An 18,998-nucleotide genomic window follows, 5' to 3' on the forward strand; every position below is an offset into this window, starting at 1 on the left:
TCCTTCATGGTTCAACACCAAAGTCCACCCGAAAACCAAGCAACCCTCCAAAAAAAAGACCTGTTAGCAGTTTGTTTAACTATTAAAAAGCACCTGGAGCAGAACAGAAAGTGCAACCCAGTGTCTCCATTAACTTCTACTGAAGTAGTTTAGCTGGGTTTCTCTTTCCAGAGTAAAATGCAGTAGATGTTAACCCAACAATAGCAGCAGCAAAGAGCAGCAGCAAAACTCTTGAAACAACTTCAATTGCAAAAATGCTTTTCATACAATAGGGGCTGATGATTCCTGGGGCTGATGCTCAAAACTACCAAGAAGATTTAACTGCAGACCTCACACCCATTTTGCAGGTCCAGGCATTCCTGCAGTTCAAACAAGATGACCTTGTCTGTACATTGTTTTAACTCCCATTTAACTCCATTGAGGTAACAAATCCATCCAGCCTCAAGCGATTTTAGCAGGAAGGAACACATTCAATAGAAATCTCACACGGTGTTTCACTGCTCGCCTTTCATAATCCACCTCCATGGTAGGTGTCCAGAGGTTATCTTTAACCATATTTCTCTTTTGAGTGCATGACAGGATAAAATCGTTGACATTATGTCCTTAGCAGGAGATGACTGCATTAGCCTGTATTCCCCACGGTGCCATTTGACAGATTGAAGTGTGAATGGTGATATCTGGAAGGTAATGTGTCATGGCCATAAAGGCCCATGATTCAAAACCTCCCTTCTTGTTTTTCCCACTGCTGGAGCACTTAGACTGCCTTAGTAAGAATTCAAGTCATCCTTTGTGGAAACAGCACTTTAAAGGTTATCCTGAAGAGCTTTCTCTTTTACTGCAGTAAATCTTCTGTGAATAACAGGCAACTGACTACCATAAAAAGATAATATTTTCTGCAGTCTGTACAGTCTCTGATGACTCTGGCCTACAGCTGCATTCCTGATTTTGAATGAAAAAAGTAGATGAAGAACATATTGTACAGATGATTCAAACAGAGATGGCATGTAATAAAAATACCTGAAATATCTATTACTGGAGAAGTTTGCAAGTTAAGGAAGGTGACTAGAGAAACATAATAATGGCAACAAGTAAGTATTTGTGAAACAATGGAAACAATAATTTGGACTAGTGATGCTTAGCCAAAATGATAAAAAGCATGTTTAGGTTTCTTTCTAAAAGATATGGAGTGTGTGTGTGTCTAAGTAAATGAACTAGAAAATGGATAGTGGATGAAATTATACCTATAGCATTTTATAGAGCTGAATAGCAGCAAATGATGGATTCACAGAATATGTATTAATGAAATGGAAATAACATGTTATTTACTCTGATGTCCTATTGGTAGTATGAGATTAATGAAAAACGGAGAGCCTGCAAGCCTAGGATATTTGAATTTTGAAGAATCACAACAGATTAACAAAATAACTTAAGGTTGCTTTAAAATGAGCTTGAAAAATACAAATTTCAAATTAACCTTCCACTGACAGTACTATTGTCTGTGATGTGAAAAGTTGGAGATGGTAGATTGAAATAGGCAAGTTTTGAAACTCAGTGTATAATTTTAGGAAGTAATTGTTTGTTTCTTTTTTGTGTGGGATGAAATACTTTCTTCTGTTATTTTTTACATAAAATGCTTTAAAAAGTTTTTATTTTTCAAGGAAAAATAAAAAGAGAAATTTTGGGGGGTGTGCACTCAAAAATATTTGACTTTTTTTTTTTTTTTTGGCTGGCTTTACAGAGTCACAGCATGGTAGATTAACCTTTGGACTCACTGGAAAGCTTGAATTTTTGTCACCCGCCTTACAAAAACAATCTTGTGGTTGTAGTCTAATTTCAGAAAATTGTGTTGACACAAGCTCTTCTTACAGGTTTGTTGACTAAAAACTCAAGTGTTTATTTTAGATTTCTTCAAGATGTAATTTGTTCTGGCACAGCAACATCTCTTGAGGCTTTCTTCACATCTTTCAAGATAATTCTGTATTTCTCAACAGGGGAACCTGATATGTAATAGGTTTGACTGCCTGCTAGATATGGAGTCTTCAAAAAAACATTTACGACTAAATTTTTGAGACTATCATCTCACAAATGTGCTTGTATAAACCTTTCACCAGAAAGCTGAAGTGACACCTAGAAGCATAATCCATCTGAACTCAGAGATGCACCTTGTGGTAGCTCCACCACTCTCTCCCCAAATATGCAGACCTAACCAGGTTTGAATCTTGAAAGATTTTAGTTCTCATTAATCAGTTAGAGAAGAAAAAGTTAAAATACTTCAAGAAGGTCTCTGGAGACTTCAGCTTCTCTGAACAAGGAGGTTTTTTAGCAAAGGGCAGAGCAGTGTCTCTGGACACACTGCTGGCACTGCTGCAGGCATTTCTACAGACACAGTCACAAGCATTTCTCCTCTTTCTGCTCTCAGAGCTGTGGAGAATATCCATGAGGCACTGACTTTGGTCACATTAACTGAATTAATAACCTTAAACTCCAAACACACTGTAAGCCCTTACAAACTCTCACTCCTGCCAAAATCAAGTTCAAGCTTCTTCCCCAGCCAGGAAATTTGACCACTAAACTGTTCTTTCTTTGTTACAAACAAATTAAGTTTTCTGCCTTCAGGACTCATTACCTTTTCTTACTTCAGTAACAGCTGATTCTTAATGGTGCTGACCCACAGTATTTCTTACCTTAATAAACTCATGTATCTCAGTGAGTGCTGAAAGATGAATTCCTTTCAGGAATTAGCCATTTATTAATAATCTTCTCTTTCACATAAATAGTTTGCGTTATTAATTTATTTAATTCTTGCTTTGACCGGTGGAGGCATTTTGCCTTGCGGTGTTACACCTAAGAGTAGAGAAACATTATGCAATACAAAAACCAAAAATTAGTTTTTTGGGTCTCATAAATTATTCAATTCAAGTTTGTTCAACAGTTTGAGACAGTTTTTACCTAATTTTTTTAGTACTTTAATAAGGAACTGCTTCTCATACATTAAAAGTTAATAATTAGGAAGAGCAATGTTAATATATGCTAATTCCTGATATTACAAAATAAAAGATGCAACTAATATTATCAAATGTATGATAATTTCAAAGACTGTTTAAAGATCCAAATTCTCCAGCTATCAAGCTAAAATCAAAATCAAGACGTAAGTCAAAAAGGTTTTTCTTAAATAGATTAATTATGTCCAAGTTAGATAAGAGATAAAAATAGCAAAACAAAACCAGACTTTTTTTTCCATAGAACTACATATTGGACAGTAGAATTCCATATCAAATAAGAAAGGAATAGAATTCAAAAAGAAAAATAAAACAATTTTTTTCTTAATATCTAAATATCAATATTTGTTACACTTTAAAGACTTTCTCATGGAAACAGAGGCTTTGTTCTCTGCTTAAGCTAAATTATAAGGGACAAGAATTTGATTGCAGCTGCTCCCATCTGGAGTGATTCCACAGATTTTAGTGAGTTGGAATAGCAATAGCAAAGACTAGAATGTTAGTTTAAGTCAACATCTCATGAGGATTTATACTGAAGAAACTTAAATCAGGATGTGAACACTGATGATTTAATAAAAAAACAAAATCAGAAGAACAAAACCCTAAACCCAACCAACCAACCAACCAACCAAATAAACCCACAAAATTTGTAAAAGGAAGTATTTTTTTTAAACTTGTTTTTGTGCAATTTATATTCTCTTTAAGAACCTTCAAAATAAATCTCATTCTACCTAATCACAAGGCCCACTTCTGCAATCCCTGCTTACATATTGATAACTCATTAAATATCTTTCATTTAACAAAAGTATTAAAAATCAGCTGTAAGCAAAATCCAGATGGTTGTGGGCTAAATTCTATATTCCAGACAGGTCTCAGTTATATTTTGTTCTCTTATCCATCATGTATCACCTATTCATTTTTCAATGTTTCGTTGCTCTGTACAGAAATTGAGTGAATTTATGACAAAATAAAAATAATTTTACCAATGTCTCTAAGGTAGATGGAAGCAGGAGTTCAACATTTGCAAAACTTGTGCAGGTGCCTACCTACAAGTATGAGCTTTTCTCTGAAAATTTTAATCACAGGATATATTTCTCTGCTGTAACATGTAATAAAATAAATGAGATTATGAAAACCAGAAGCTATTTCATTTTCACTTGGTTAAATTTCTAGACAGGTAAAATTAAGATAAATGTTCTCCAAGTCAGGCTTCTTATTTTGACATTCTTATCACGAATAGTATAAATTATAAGTCCTCCCTCAGTTCTGAAGGAAAGACTTCTCACATAAGGATTTACAAATTTATGAATATCATGGGGGTTTTCTATTTGCAAGACAAGTATTCCAAAGAGGTTTTTTTCCCCTGGAGATGAAGATCCTCTTTTTTCCTATGGAAATTCTCATTCTTTTCCAAAGCCCACCACTCAGAACACCCTATCAAATGGATGTTATTCCATACAGCAACTCTCGGCCTCAGACTGGTGCAAACTAACTCAGCAGTTATTCCTAATTTTGACAGCTTTTCCATATTTCTTTTTATTATCTACCATGCTTCAAACACTACATCGTGTCACCTGTTAGACTGTAGTGCCATTGTTGGTTTAGGTACAACGTGGACTGTACACATTTTGTTTATGTGCCAATCTCCTTATTCAAGGGACTCAACATCTTCATTAAAAGCACCGCAGGAGAGGCCACTGAAAACTGATTATCCCTGCAAAAAAGAGACCTACAGGGTTGGAGGGGACCTACAGGGAAATTAAAGAAGAAAAATTACAGTGTGTTGTTTCTTGCACAGGTGAATATTGCAAAACCCTGCAGGAACTCTGTAGAAAAGTGATGTGCTGAGCAGGAATAGATCATAAAAAATGGTGTTTTGATATGGGACCTAAGATTTGCTTTGTCCCCCCACATTTATTGTACCTCCTATAGAAAAACACCTTTGAAAAAAAAATGAAATGTTGAAATAAAGGTGTGAAACAGAAACTTTAAGGTACTTGATTAAAAGTTCTTTAAAACACCAGAATATTCCAATAATACGTAGTAAGGAGATAAAAGAAAAAAGTTTTTAATCCTTTCATTTAATGTATTCATAATTATTTAGGTTGACAAAATTGTGAAATAATGCAATTTAAATTTCAGGTATTAAAAACAATAATAATTTGAAATTACACAGCACAATCCTATAATAAAATACTTCCAAATAAGTACCCTCCATTTGGAAGTAGTCATTTATCATTTTCACATCACGTTCAGCTTTGTCCTTTTACCAGCTGATGCATCCTTGGAGAAAACAAACCTAACCACAAAGAAACTTCAATACTTCAGCAGTGTTAACTGTAAAGGATTTACAATGAACATGTAAATGCCTTTCTGGATCATTCCAGGAATTGATATTTAATACATATATGTATTTATACAGACCTTGGGACCTGTTTGTAATTCTGTAAGTCAGTTCCACAAACACTGAGGATGGCCAAGGGGATTTTCCCTTGTTTGCAGAGAAGGTGTGGGATGTCTGGGTGGGATCCAATAATGAACTTGTCACAGCAGCAAGGAAGGTGGTGAGGCTGTAATCTGAACACCATAAACAAATGTAAACAAAGAAATTTGACAACTTCTTCCAGGGTTGTCACAAATAGTTAGACACAACTAAAGGAGAAATATTACATACATAAATACCTTGTTACTCTAAGAAACCATTTTCATGTGAAGCAAACAAGCAGTGACCTCAGAATTCATGTAGAATGGAGGAATGTCACACAGAGTTCTGTTGGGCACAACAAAAACAGTGAAAAAATAAGGCTGTGTGTAAGGCTTAGTTCGCTCTGAAGAATGCTGAGCAACACAGAAAAGTGTTGAAAAAATCCCTTGTCAGGGAAAACTTGAAGGATAATTAGGAACAGCGGGAACTGCTGCTCAAATTGCTTATTCTTTGAAATAGCAAGGAATTTCATATCAAGGAATTTCATATCAATCCACAAAACCTGGCTGTATCTGGCAGCATCAACTGAGTGGTCTTCAGACTGAGTCCACAGTGGAAATGGCTGGCTGTGCCAGCCCCTTCCTTCAGCATCTGGGGTGCAGAATTATCACTCTGGTATCACCTAGCACTCTGTGTGAAAGTTGGTTGTCAATAAAGGAGAATTTTGTTTTGTTGCTGGTGTTTGATCTGATACCCTGCCCTTGAAGCTTGGTATTCACTGAATCATCTGTAGCCAGCAATACAAATGAGAATATTGTTTCTAGCTCACAGCAACAAAAGTTGGGAGTCTTTATCTCCAGTTTTTGATTCATAGATAGAGACAAAAGATATCACAAATTTAATAAGGCAGATGATGAAAACAAAACAGCACTGCACCAGCGCTGATTTTCACTGGATGTTTTATGGCAATCTCTAGTTCTTACACTTCTAACTTTTCAAACAAATTGAATCAATTCTTCACTTTGGATGCCAGTTGGATTTTGACAGGTAAAAATGACATGATGTCCATACAGGGTGAATAACTCTAATACCCCCTTGCTCCAAATATTATTTCTATAACTGCAATTGTTTGAGGAACTTAATTTTCATTGGAAATAGGCAAATGTTTGTGTAAGAGCATCCTAGATTAATGCTCATTAATGCTGGAAGGCAGCTATGAGTGCCTCATCTCTGATTCACGTTGAGTCACTGCACCTTCTCATGGTTTGAAAGTCAAAACCTCCCAGTCTAGATGTGAGATGTATTTAATCTTCAAACAAGCCTCAGAACAGCCCTTCTCTCTTCTGTCTTTATCAGCATGAGCTCAGTGACACCAGGCTTTTCGTCAACATTAACAGTGTCTCCTGAGCAAATCTCTAAGAAGTAAAATGAAGGGAACTGAAACTAAAATATGCCTGCCTGGGTAGGTGGCAAAACCACAAAGTTTAGGGCACACCCTGCTGCTGTGTTGGTGTCACCTATTTCGGATTAGACAAAAAAGAGCAGGGGAAGTAATTTTTCTGAAGAACTTTATGTAGAATCGTGCCTAGGCTGTAAGACCTTTAGTCTGGGTCCTGATACTGAGCAACTCTTCCCTATTACACATTTTTCACCATTTTAGCCCATAGTAAAAAAATTACCTACAAGGAATTTGATGGTATCTCCTGCTAAGATTATTTTATAGAAGATATGTTTTAAAATAAAGGAGCATTTTCCTCGTAACCACTTTGAATGAGCTTCATTTTAAATCTTTCTGAATGTTTCTTCTAATCCTGACTAATGCCTTTGGCCATATTACTTTTTCTCCAGTAAAAATGGAGGAGTATCTAAGTATTTGAAAGTCAATTGGTTTTCCTATTGTTAATCAACTCAGAAACTTCCTATAGTTTCTTTTACATTGTTTTCTAAAGTTAACTCTATTAAAAAAATAATTAAGAAATATTCAAAGAAAGAAAATTATTTTGAAGTGAAGGACAAAAATAGATTTTACACGATAGCAGTCTTAGAAGTGAAGTCCCTTCACAAATTTTTGCACTCGGTGTAAGAAGGAAATAAAATTACAATTTAATTTTACATAGTTATTTTATAAATGTGAGATTAAATACTGGAAGAACTGTAGGACTCTTTTGGGAGAGATACAGCAAAGCTTCCAAACTTTTGAGTTTAAAAATCTTTCCTTTATAAAAAGTTAGATAATCATTCATTTCCTAAGCCCCAAATAAAGGGGTTTTTTTCCATGCTGTATTCAAGGGAAAAAAATGATGCTAATCAGGGGTGACAAACTACATTTATCTTTCCTGCTTTCATTTTCTTCTACTTTTTATTCTCATACATATACATACTCAGATTTATATAAAATCTTGGAGATCTGCAATGCTGAGGTACAAATCATGTCAGTAGAAGTGAAATATTCTGCCTTCTCATCTATCTAACAAATCAACTTGCTAAGCTTCATTTTTGGAATGTACAAGGAGAAAGAAGACACTCACTGTCACTGTGGCTTGAAAACAATATTTTTAACTAAAACTTGTTTTCAACTCAGGTATGGGTTGCCATTCAAAATGCCAGTGTGCAACTATTTATTATGACCTATTTTTCTGCAATATAAAGCCTAGAATTCTAATATTTTTAGACATAATATTGCTTGTGTATAGAAGATATAGGCGTTCAATATTACCTAAAGTTCTGTCCTTTGCCAATTTTTTTTTTTTTTCCTTAAAAAGTAAGCTAGAATTTGGCCCACTGTATTTGACCATAAGAAGCACCAGTAATAATCCAACAAGCAAAATCCAGTGTGGGCATATGTAAAAACCTTTACACACAAAAAGCACATAGAAGTATTATTGCAAAATTATTACAAAATTTCTGAGCAAACATGCATTTCATAGTCCCAGAATATTGCAAACAGTATTTGTAGTAAAACATTTAATTAAATCTACCAGATAATGAGGCTGCTTTGCCCAAAACTTTCTCACTCAGCTTTCTCCTGCTTTTCTTTTTCAGCCTCAGATAAAAACATTTAGCTGCTGGCAATATTTAAGCTCTAAAAGCTTTTTACAAAAGGTCCTGTTTCTGGGAAAGAAAGGTTTTGATGGGCTGAATGATATTTTAGTGATGGACCTCGACAACCTCACAAACTACATCTGAAGGAGATACAGATTGCACTTCATTTCCGGTTCTGGTTTTGGATCTCTTACATGCAACCACACAACTTCCCAGAGGCAGAAGAAAAACATGTTTGGGGCAAGAAGGCTGGTTGGTTTGTTCTTGATTTGTTCTTATACTTTTGAACATTTTAAAAGATGATATAGATAGATAGATTAGATAGATTAGATAGATAGATAGATAGATAGATAGATATCTAATGCCACCAAGCACAAATTTCTTCAATGCTATGCCTTCATACAAGTTCCTTCTCAATAAAAAAAATAATATAAAAGTAAGCACTGCTTAGTAGATTAATAATTTCAGAAGATATATGTGAAAAGTCACGATGGAAAACAAACTTTGACAGTAAAGTTTAACACTGTTGTCCTGAAATGTTCTGTGTTCTTCAACATAAACACTAGTTAGTCATATTTAAAGGATTTAGTGTGTATTTTCACATTTTGTTTTGTACTTCGTGTTGAGCACAGTAGTCCTATTTTTGAAAGGGGTGAATGGTGAGGAAAGGGACAAGAGGGAAAAAAAACGTGGTGGTTGCTAAAAAGCTACACAACGCCAAGGGAAAACAGAACAAGTTCACGAAAAGTGGAAGACCACAATGAATTATTAATTATACATTTACTTACAGCCATCCCTGGGTCAGACAGTCCCTGAGCAGCAAAATGGTGGAGACTGGGAGACCCTTCTGGGATGTATCAGTGTCCCTGCTCTTTGTTTTGCTCTGGTCCCTCAGCAGCCCATGCTGGCCATCCTCCAAGTTAGGATACAGGACTAACTGGATTCCTACAACAGATATCAATATTACAGCTCAAAAACATTCTTCTTTATGGCCTGTTTTATTTCATGTATATAGCTAGGATTTTACAGATTGTTATCCCATTTGTTTTAGGGCCACTAATAAGGTACATCTTGTTCAGCTTATATGCAGTTTTATTCCCTTAAAATCTGCTTCAGGAAAGGAAAGGTAGGCAAAACCTGCCAGACTGCAAGCTTTGAGTCATATAAAGAATATTAATACAAACACAGTTCCAACAAAGTTCTCAGAACTAAAACAAAAAACATGATCAATGTCACAAAGCACTAGAGTTTTCCATCGTAATCTATATCTGAATGACACAATAAAAAAATACTCCCTGTCAGAACTGCTGTTACAATTCTATGGCTATTTTTCTTTAAAATAGTAAAAATTAAATAATTTTTAGACAAGAGAGATTTGAATAACAATCCACACAAATGGTCTTCATATAGCCATGAAGTATCACTGCATGAGCCTGGAATAATAGTTGCAGTAACTAAGTGGTTATGTACTTTATAGGTCACACAGATGAAAAATAAGTGTTGTCATGGAATCACAGAGTTTCCCAAGTTGGAAGGGACCCTCAAGTATCATCGAGTGCAATTCCTGGCCCTGCACAGGACACCACAGGAGTCACACCCTGTGCCTGAGAGCATTGTCCAAATGCTTCTTGAGCTCTGTCAGGTTTGGTGCTGTGACAACTTCCCTCAGGAGCTGTTCAGTGCCCAAGCAGCCTCTGGGGGAAGAACCTCTTCCTGATATCCAACCTAAACCTCCCTGGACACAACTTCAGGCCTGTCACTGTCACCAGAGTGAAGAGAACAGTGGCTGCCCATCTTCTGCCCCTCATGAGGATGGTGAAGACCACATGAGATCTCCCCTCAGTCTCCTCCAGGTTGAACAGGCCAAGTGACCTCAGCCACTCCTCATAAGGCTTCTCCTCCTGATCCCTTCCCCATCCTCTTGGCCCTCCTTTGGACACTCTCTAATAGCTTAACATCCTTGTCATTTATGTCCTTGTCACATCTTTCAGAGTAAGATTATCAACATAACAACTGCTATATGTGCATTCTATACTTAATTCTAAACATTTAGATATAAACATTTAATTTTCTCACTCGAATACCTTGTTTAATGGGTCAGCAGCACCCTAGATAATCATTCCTAGTTAAAGTGAGTTCCAAAGCTATGCCTGGCCCAGTAGCCCATACTTTGAGTATGGCCTTTGAGCAGAGGATGCCTGGAGAAGCACTCAAGGACAGGGTACTCAAATTCTCCTGGATTCACTCTCAGCTTCCAGTTTGCTGTTTTATGGATTTTCGGACACTGATGAGATGTTAAATATCAGCATTTAATCTTTATTAATGCCTTTGTGCTTAAAATAGGTATATTTAATAGTTCTTGCTTGCTTTTTATTTCCTCAATGTTTGCTATCATTTTAGAACCAGTCTAATGCCACAACATCCTGTGGCAATGTCATTCACTCTTCATCTACCCATTATGTGAATAAGCATCTACTTTGTTCCAGTTAAAAATCACTCCCACCTTTTTTATGAGAAACATTCTTCATTTCCTTCATCTCAGTCTTGATTTTACAATCTTATATCATATTCCCCCTTCAGTGCTCTCTCTTTCATTCTGAAGTGTCTTGTCTATAAAATTATTCTGCATACAGAAACCATTCCATAACTCTGTTGCTTTCACTTCTATCTTTTCTAGTTCTGCTATTCCATTTTTAGATAAATGATCTTGACAGCAAAAGATAATCTTATGGATAAAGCATTAGAGTAGGGTCCTGGAAAAAGGAATTATATTTCTGCTTGTGTCACAGATCTTATGCATTATTCAGTCTTCTTGTCTGCTTAATTTTGAGTAACCATTCACCGCTAAGTGAAAATATTCTTCAGCAGCACGGAACATTACTGCTTCTAGCGTGTAGAATAGAAAACCCTACAGGATATTTGGATATGAAATTATTAGTTTAATAGCACTACGGCATGAGTTTAATTTGGGTATTTTTTCAAACTAATTTTGAAGCTCACACATTTAGGACAGACCCCTAAAGAGTCTCAGAGACAATACAGTACCTTCAGAAGAAGCTCTAGTTCAGTGTCTGTGCCTCTCTCTTGTTTTGAACAGCAGCTTCCCAGAAGCTGTTTTTGAACTATAAATAACTCCTAACTTTGAGTAAACTCCCAAAAGTCCAATATTCTAGCTGGTGATGTAAGTTAAAACAGCTCCATCTCCCATTTAGGTCATATACACCTGGATATTAAAAAGGTGTAGAAAACAGATGAGCAAACAAACAGTTCTCTATTTCCACATTGCAGGTGAATTGCCTTAATAAATGAGAACTCACAGATTTCTCCTCATAGAAAAGCACTATTCATCTTATGCCCTAAAAATGGGTAATGCAAAGAAATCAAGAGAGAGCATTGGATTTTCCTTATGTGAGTGTGTGGTGTTTATCCAGTGATATACACTGATATCTGAATTCTATTATCCAAATGGCACCAATTGCATCACCCTTCATGGCAACCCTGCATTTATAAACAATGTGAAGCTTTTGGTTTTTTTATTTTCTAGATATATTTTTACTAAGAGAGGAAAGCTTCAGCAAAATCCTTGACATGACGGCAGAAAGGCAAACAAGGAGGATGTCAAACTGAATGAAAGAGCAGCTGAACTCCAAGCCTCATATTAAAACATTACTTTCTAATCAGTGGATAATATTTCAGAATCTCTGTGCCTTGACACAGAGCCTTAGGCATCTCAGCTGGAGTCCAACAAGCCCTAAGGCTTTACTCACACTCACAGCTCCAAACTTAATTTATGTACACAAAAAGAGGCTAAGAGAAATCCTCTGTTGGAGTCAGAAACTTTTTATGGGGGATTTGCCATATTTTCCAATGCACAATACTTGGTGTAGTTAGTAAAGGCAGGGAAATACTGTAAAGCGTATTTCTCTCTCTTCGTTAGGCATTTATTCACATGGATTTTCAAATACACTGTGGCATGATATCAGAACATGTCCTAAATATTTAACAGCTACTTATTTAATTGGGGAAAGTCTCAAAATCAGAAAAAAAAAATTAAAATTAATTTATATACATAAGATGGGATTGTATTCAGGTGATTTCTCTGTGAATATACAAATGGAGAGTTTGGTTTGAGAATGCACAGAAATTGTTTTCGGGGTTCTATGTGCAAACCAGTGGAGTGAGCCAAGGGTTCCACTGTTGGGTTGGGTCTATCAAGGACAAGATAACAAAACAAGAATTAATTTTGCACTAAGTACTGTCCTGGGTCACTGCCAAGAGACAGACTGCCTTTCCCAGCAGCATTCAAAAAAATAGTCCAGGTACTCCTTTCTGGGAGGAGGAAAGCACAACCAGGCTTTTCCCCAGTATAATCAACAAGTCAGCTCTACTCACAGAGCAACACTGTTAAAGCATCAAGAACTGTCAGTATTTTGGACATCAGATTATGCAGACAAAAGAGGAAAGCAAAACTGGATAGTAACAACTTCAAAGGATGAGTGCTCTCCTCACAAGCTCACTCCAATCTCACAGCAGAGTGCCATAGTTGAACCATTCTATTTTCCTGGCTTGCATTTAATTTGATTTTCCACCTAGGAAATGGCAGGACTTAATTGATCCAAGTAAGACCATCTCAGTGGAAGAAGTGAAGTCTACAAAATTCATCAGGGAAAAGCTAATGAAATTAATAGACACAAGCATCTCCCAGACATGGCCCAGTAAATTTTTACTTAATTTTTAAATGAAAGATACTGAAGCAAGGACTATTTGAGGGAAGGAATAAATAAATAAAATACTGTGGATGATTTGCTACAGAACTATAAATAAACAAAAATAAAAATAGAATAAAAGTGCTTTGATATAGTCTTAGATGAGTTAAAAGTTTGTGATCTAATGTGCATTACAAACGGTCTACATGAAGAGAAGAATATTAGTATCCTTTATTTTATGTAATGAAACAGAAGATACTCTATAAATTAACAACTATTGCCATAATTCAAATATTTTCTATTACTTTAAGTAGACCCAGGCAGTGAAGCTTTCAAGATAACTTCATTTGTGATGGTGCAACTGCCATTTACTATTTTCAGGTATATTATTAACTACACCAAATTATCAAGTCATATTTTCTTACATCCAGTTTTTTCAGTCTTCTTTTGAACAAAAGTGTGCTTAGGCATAAAGGAGGTACTTTTTAGAAGGTATCCGCCTAACATAGTATTTATGGTCTATATATATGAGAAATAATGTTTAAGCAACTCCATCATATTCTGAAATTCTGCCTTAAAACAATCACTTCAAATTAAAGCTCACTTTTGCCCACACAATTGCTCTATGTGTCCAGATATCAGGAGTCTTGGATTTTTTTTCCACTTATGAAAGAAAATGTAAAGTTTGTGTCTATCTTTCTTTGACTATAACTGCACAAACACAGAGGTTTTCAGATGTCTGAAGTCCTGCCCTGCAAGGTCCTTCACAAAAAACAGTGCATCACATCTTCCAACATCATCTTTCAACACAAAACTTAGTCAAAATCACTTTGTTTTGCCCTGGTTGCATTTTGTGATTTTTACTGAGCAGTACCAGTGGAGCTGCTTTGATTTTTTCCACACCAAATTCACAGACAATGTGAACCCTCTTGAAAGTCTTTCAAGAAAGCAAAGACCATGGAAAGAAATCCTGAACTGGAAAAACCTCTTGTCCTTACTTGTGGTGCACAGGATTTCTTTCTTCCCAGTTTGGCAAACTCTGATAAGCAGACAAGCTCATGTGCCTCTTCTCAAACCTCTGAGTCCTCACAGTGTACAAAATATAACTTGCTTTGAAATAAACAGAAGACTCTGGGATTAGCTGAGGTAAGAATCTACCTTAAGGTGGATCTTCAAATAAACTGAGATACTTTCTCAATTCTTACTCATCTTTTAAATAACTTCTAGCCTTTTTTCCATGAAACCATGCATCTGGCTCACAAAACAAAATTCTAACTCTGGTGTCCATCTGGATGCTGTAGCTCACGTACTGTGCTGGGAATTCCCTTCCTTACCTGCAGCTGAATCTCAGCATTAACTGTCACTGCCTGACATCTGGGACTTCTAAAGCCACCTGCCAGATCACCTGCTGCTCTCACCTGCTACTAATTATTCATTATTATTCATTATCCACATTAACGGCACTTCAATTGTTTAAATCAATAATAATATTAAGACAATAAGTCTAAAGATGCAGCATCTCTATAGACCACTTTGGATCAGTACTTACCAGATGAAAGTCAGTCTTCTTCCTTTCCCCTTCTTAGTGTAAAGGAAAGACATTAAACTAAATATATATGCATTTTCACTTTGGCAGTATCAATAGACAAGGATATTGTCATGAATGTGTCTCATCTCTAAATTTTCCAGGTAAATTATTTACCTATTCAGACTGTTGCATGTGTTTGTTCACGCATCTAAATATTGGTTTGACATCTCTTATTTCAGCTTCCCAGTTTGCAGCTCTTCACTTCTACAGTGCAAGGACTTTGTGCCTTTAATTGGCTCAGCCTCTGATTCAATATTTGCACGTACCAGCTCTGTGGAAACAAGGCATTGCAATGCTTCACTTTTATCTGTAGAATTTTTTTTTTTTCTGTAATACCTTTGGTCTTTTCGAGGTTCTTCAAAGAGGTTTCAACTTCTTTTGTTTTTTACGGTGCACAGGACCAAAACATCTATGGAAGATCTAATAATGTGATAAGTTTGCTGTTATAGTTATTTTTCACCTTGAAAGATACTTTGCCTGAAAGTACATTTCTAACTAGGAAGCCAATATGAATAAATGCAAAGTGTGTTATTCCCCCTAAAAAGGGTGCTGACAGTTATGTCTTGCGTATGTAAATGGACTTACATCAATTTTTAGGTTCCATAGATTACCAAATTTACTCACCCTGAATCCAGCCTACATTTATTGTATTCAGGGTATTATAAACTTGCTTTCCTTGGCACAGAAAGCTGGTTTTGGCAACCAGAATTGTGTCCACATTGACATGAAATCTGCTGCAGAGCAAAACACCGGGTGCTGACTTCAATCTGTCCCTCCTCACAACATCACCTGTGGATATTATTGACCACCACGGACTGTAAAGTCACAGACACAAGACTGCTGCAGATATGACAGAAGGATACCTGCAATGGACTGATGTCTATCATCTGGGACTTTCTTTTCCTTTGGGACAAAAAATTATCACATCCCTCTGGGAATCAGTCTGATTGCTGGGTTTGTGGCAGGACTACCTCACCTTTGGCCTGTGGGAATGTTAACTTACCAATGCAAACCTTTGGGGATGAAGAGATACATGAAAATTCTTTGTCTTAGCTGTGCTGTGCCTTCATCAGTCTTTCACAAATTGTCAGGAGGTGGCTGCTGGAGGAAGCTGCACCCTGCTTCTGGACAGCCCTGAGGCAGGAATCCCACAGTGCTGATGGGGGCTCCAGAAGCTGGGAGGTCAGACATACAGCTGCCTTGATGCTTCACTGGTGCCTGAGGAGCACTTAAAGTCTCCCCAGGAGCTGCAAATCTTCCAGAGTGCCCAGAGACTCCTCAGGAATTTTGCACTGTTTTTCTGGAGCCTAAAGCAGCTCTGCTTGTCAGTCTGCTCACACCCAGCAGAATCCTGTGGTCTGCACCCTCTGGCTGTGCCCCTGGTTGATTGAGCAATGCATAGCTCTCCAGTGGCACAGAATTTGGAAAGATCAGGAAAAGTCTTCAGTTGCATTGGTTGTTCCTCTCTCACTCTTCTGAGAGGTGAAGAAGGGCTGCAATCAGCAAAATTGATAAGAGTTTACTAGTAAGATTAATTTCCCTACAATTCAGTTACTTCTATACCAAAAGAGAGGTATTACTATATTACTAGATATTGCTATAACATAAAAGTAACATATTAGATGCCTTCATTTGGGAAAGCCTGTATGGCTTTGTTTTTTAGGAACAAAAACCCCAACATTTGAAATTGGTTTTAGTCATACACAAACATACACAGCAAGCTGCAAGCAGCACTTCAGCGACTTTTGCTGTGAAACAAAAGGTCGTCCAAACTTGACTGATGAATTGGTAATAGATGCATTGAAAATAAATTCTAATTTCGATCCCAAAATCAAGTTTATAAACCAACTCAAAAGAAAAATTTGCAGTTTGAAATATTTAAGCATCAAATCCAATGAGTGGTCTCCTAATTTTTAAAATACTTCCTGAAAACTAGATTAAAGCATAGTAGAAAATCTTGCAAAAATTGGTGAAAATATGATAACAGATAGTATAAATATTAAAAAATCCAATCAAATACCCTTCTAAAAATATTTTCTTTATGTCATTACCCTTGTCAATCACTCCTTTTAATAAATCCCTGTTTAAAAATAATAAAAAGAAGGAAATGTACAAGTATGTACTCCTGGAGTGACTTCATAAATTGATTAGTTTTTGAAACATTTTACTCTGATTAATGACAACAAGACAGCTGAAATATTTGCAATGTGTGAACTGAAGATACACTCTACTTTTTTAAACTGCCACTTTTCAAACTGTATTTTCTGAGGATTATTTAAATTTAAATACCTGATACCTTACATGGAATCTGGCAACTCATGGATTGTTAAAATCATTATGGCAAGACCTTTTATTACTGCTGTTATGAAAATAAAGTAATAGGTGAATTTATAGCACTAATTTATGCCACATCACATGCATTGCAGTACATATGTGATGGAAAAAATAAGGCTATAATTGAAGTTGGTGGAAGTTTTGTGTACTTGAAAGCTACAAGATATAGGCACTAATAAATATCATCTCTAAAACTAATTTCCTGTAAATCTAACTTCCTTTTCCTTGTCTTTGTAATTCAAAGTCATCTGGAAAGTATTTTGTATGTAAATTCAAAAGGCTGCCCAAATCTAGTAGCTGGAGCTGAAACTTGAGATAAAAAAAAAGAAATGAAAGATTTTTGTTCTGGGAGAGAAAAGTAGTTTGTGCCTCAGTCTTAAATGATCCTGATATCTGATACAATGGAAAAGCTGAAGAAGAGATTAGCCACTTGAAAAATGACCATTTCAAAGCTTTCATTGATTTCTTAAAGGTCTATTCACTAAAAATACATTTAAAGCATAAATGACAGAGATCCTACTGGTAGGTCATTACTTGGATTCGAACTGCTTGTAGTCTGCAACCTCAAAACAGCACAAAAATATTGCTGCCCTAGTAATGAATTAGTGTTTTGCTATAGTTGTGGAATGGCATATGCAGGAAAAACATGCTGCTAACAGGATTTGGGATAACTGTATGTATAAATATAAAATTGTGTTACATTCTACAATTATTTTAATATCACCCAGGGTGCCTGGTGGATAGTAGCACAGATCTTTATTCTACAGAAAAATAATGCCCTTTGCAAGGAAAGATGTACCCAAAGTCCGGCAGTTAGGGCCACATGCTTACAGCCACAGTGCCAATGCTGGATTCAATGTAGTAAAGCATTTTATAGCAAAATGAAGCAAATGTAGTAAAGAAGAGGAGATAACAATTTATTTACAGCAAATTATTCACTTCTGATATAATTTGGATTACTACATTATTGTATCAGTATCAGATTATTTTCTGGTTAGCTGCTATTCAGAATACCTGATATTTTGATGACAGATGAGGTCCTAAAAGACAAGAAATGGAAAGTATAGAGACATTCTTTTAGAAAGAAAAAAATTCCAGGATGAATTCCAGGAAAAAAATTCCAAACTAAATACACAACATGTGAAAAATTACAAGTAAACAAGTAGCACCTGTCAGGAGCAAATAATGATATAAATTTTTTTTAATTTTTTTTTGTAGTAAATTAAAAATCTAAGGATAAAATGGAAGAAAACCACCATGAAACCAAACAGTGAGGATAAGATTCAGTTTTTTAAACATAATATTCATTACCATGCAGACATCCCAGACAGCCACACAAGGCTGGCAGATTTGAATTTCAACCCAAGTGGGACCTGCTGTCCTCTAGCTGAGAGCTGGAGGCCAGGCAGGATATTTTATGCTGCTGAAAAAAGATAAACCACCCTGAATTTCTCAAAGCCTTGTGCTGTTTGCAGCCATGCCAGGTGATGCTGGCCCTCTGTGCAGCACTGGGCAGGTCACACCTGGAGTGCTGTGTCCATGGCTGAGCTCAACAGCTCGAGAGAGAGATGGACACAGTGGGAGAGCCCAGGGAAGGACCACAAAGAAAGGCAAGGGAGTGAAGAATCTGTCCTCTGAGGAAATCAGGCTGTGGGACAGCTCAGCCTGGAGAAGTCTCAGGGGAAATCCCATTTGTTGCACTACTGGTACTGACCAAGTGCCATCTTGTGAAAGCTTTTGTTGTAAGTGATGAATGTAGTGCATTATCCCTGAAATTACTCTGAGAACGATTAATTTTTCTATGAGATTACAAGGTATTTAATTAGTCTGACGTAAAGTTAATTAAAATTTCACTCCTGTAAGAAAAGTGTTGGTCCATTTAGCATATGTCGGTCTTTTTCAAG

General features: G+C 36.3%; 2 long non-coding RNA genes across 4 annotated transcripts in view; both read right to left on the reverse strand.

The window, feature by feature from the left end:
- Nucleotides 1-2,690: 2,690 nt before the first annotated feature.
- LOC146445500 (uncharacterized) lies at nt 2,691-16,268 on the reverse strand. 3 transcript variants are annotated; one of them, XR_014852317.1, is made up of 6 exons: nt 15,764-16,268; nt 14,875-15,180; nt 9,255-9,403; nt 5,682-5,769; nt 5,424-5,576; nt 2,691-2,844 (listed from the first exon to the last, which is right to left on the reverse strand). It is a non-coding gene; the product is annotated as an uncharacterized LOC146445500 (long non-coding RNA). The 3 variants fall into 3 exon arrangements; XR_014852327.1 differs by lacking the exon at nt 14,875-15,180; XR_014852361.1 differs by lacking the exon at nt 5,682-5,769.
- A 1,792-nt stretch (nt 16,269-18,060) lies between these two features.
- LOC146445501 (uncharacterized) overlaps nt 18,061-18,998 on the reverse strand; it is a 33,401-nt gene continuing 32,463 nt past the window's right edge. Inside the window, exon 11 of the long non-coding RNA XR_014855199.1 lies at nt 18,061-18,134. This is a non-coding gene — a long non-coding RNA (uncharacterized LOC146445501). The remainder of the gene's footprint in view (nt 18,135-18,998) is intronic.

Source organism: Lichenostomus cassidix, chromosome 1, assembly GCF_008360975.1.
Source record: "Lichenostomus cassidix isolate B80296 chromosome 1, HeHo_3.0, whole genome shotgun sequence".
In the NCBI taxonomy this organism is placed as follows: Eukaryota; Metazoa; Chordata; class Aves; order Passeriformes; family Meliphagidae; genus Lichenostomus; species Lichenostomus cassidix.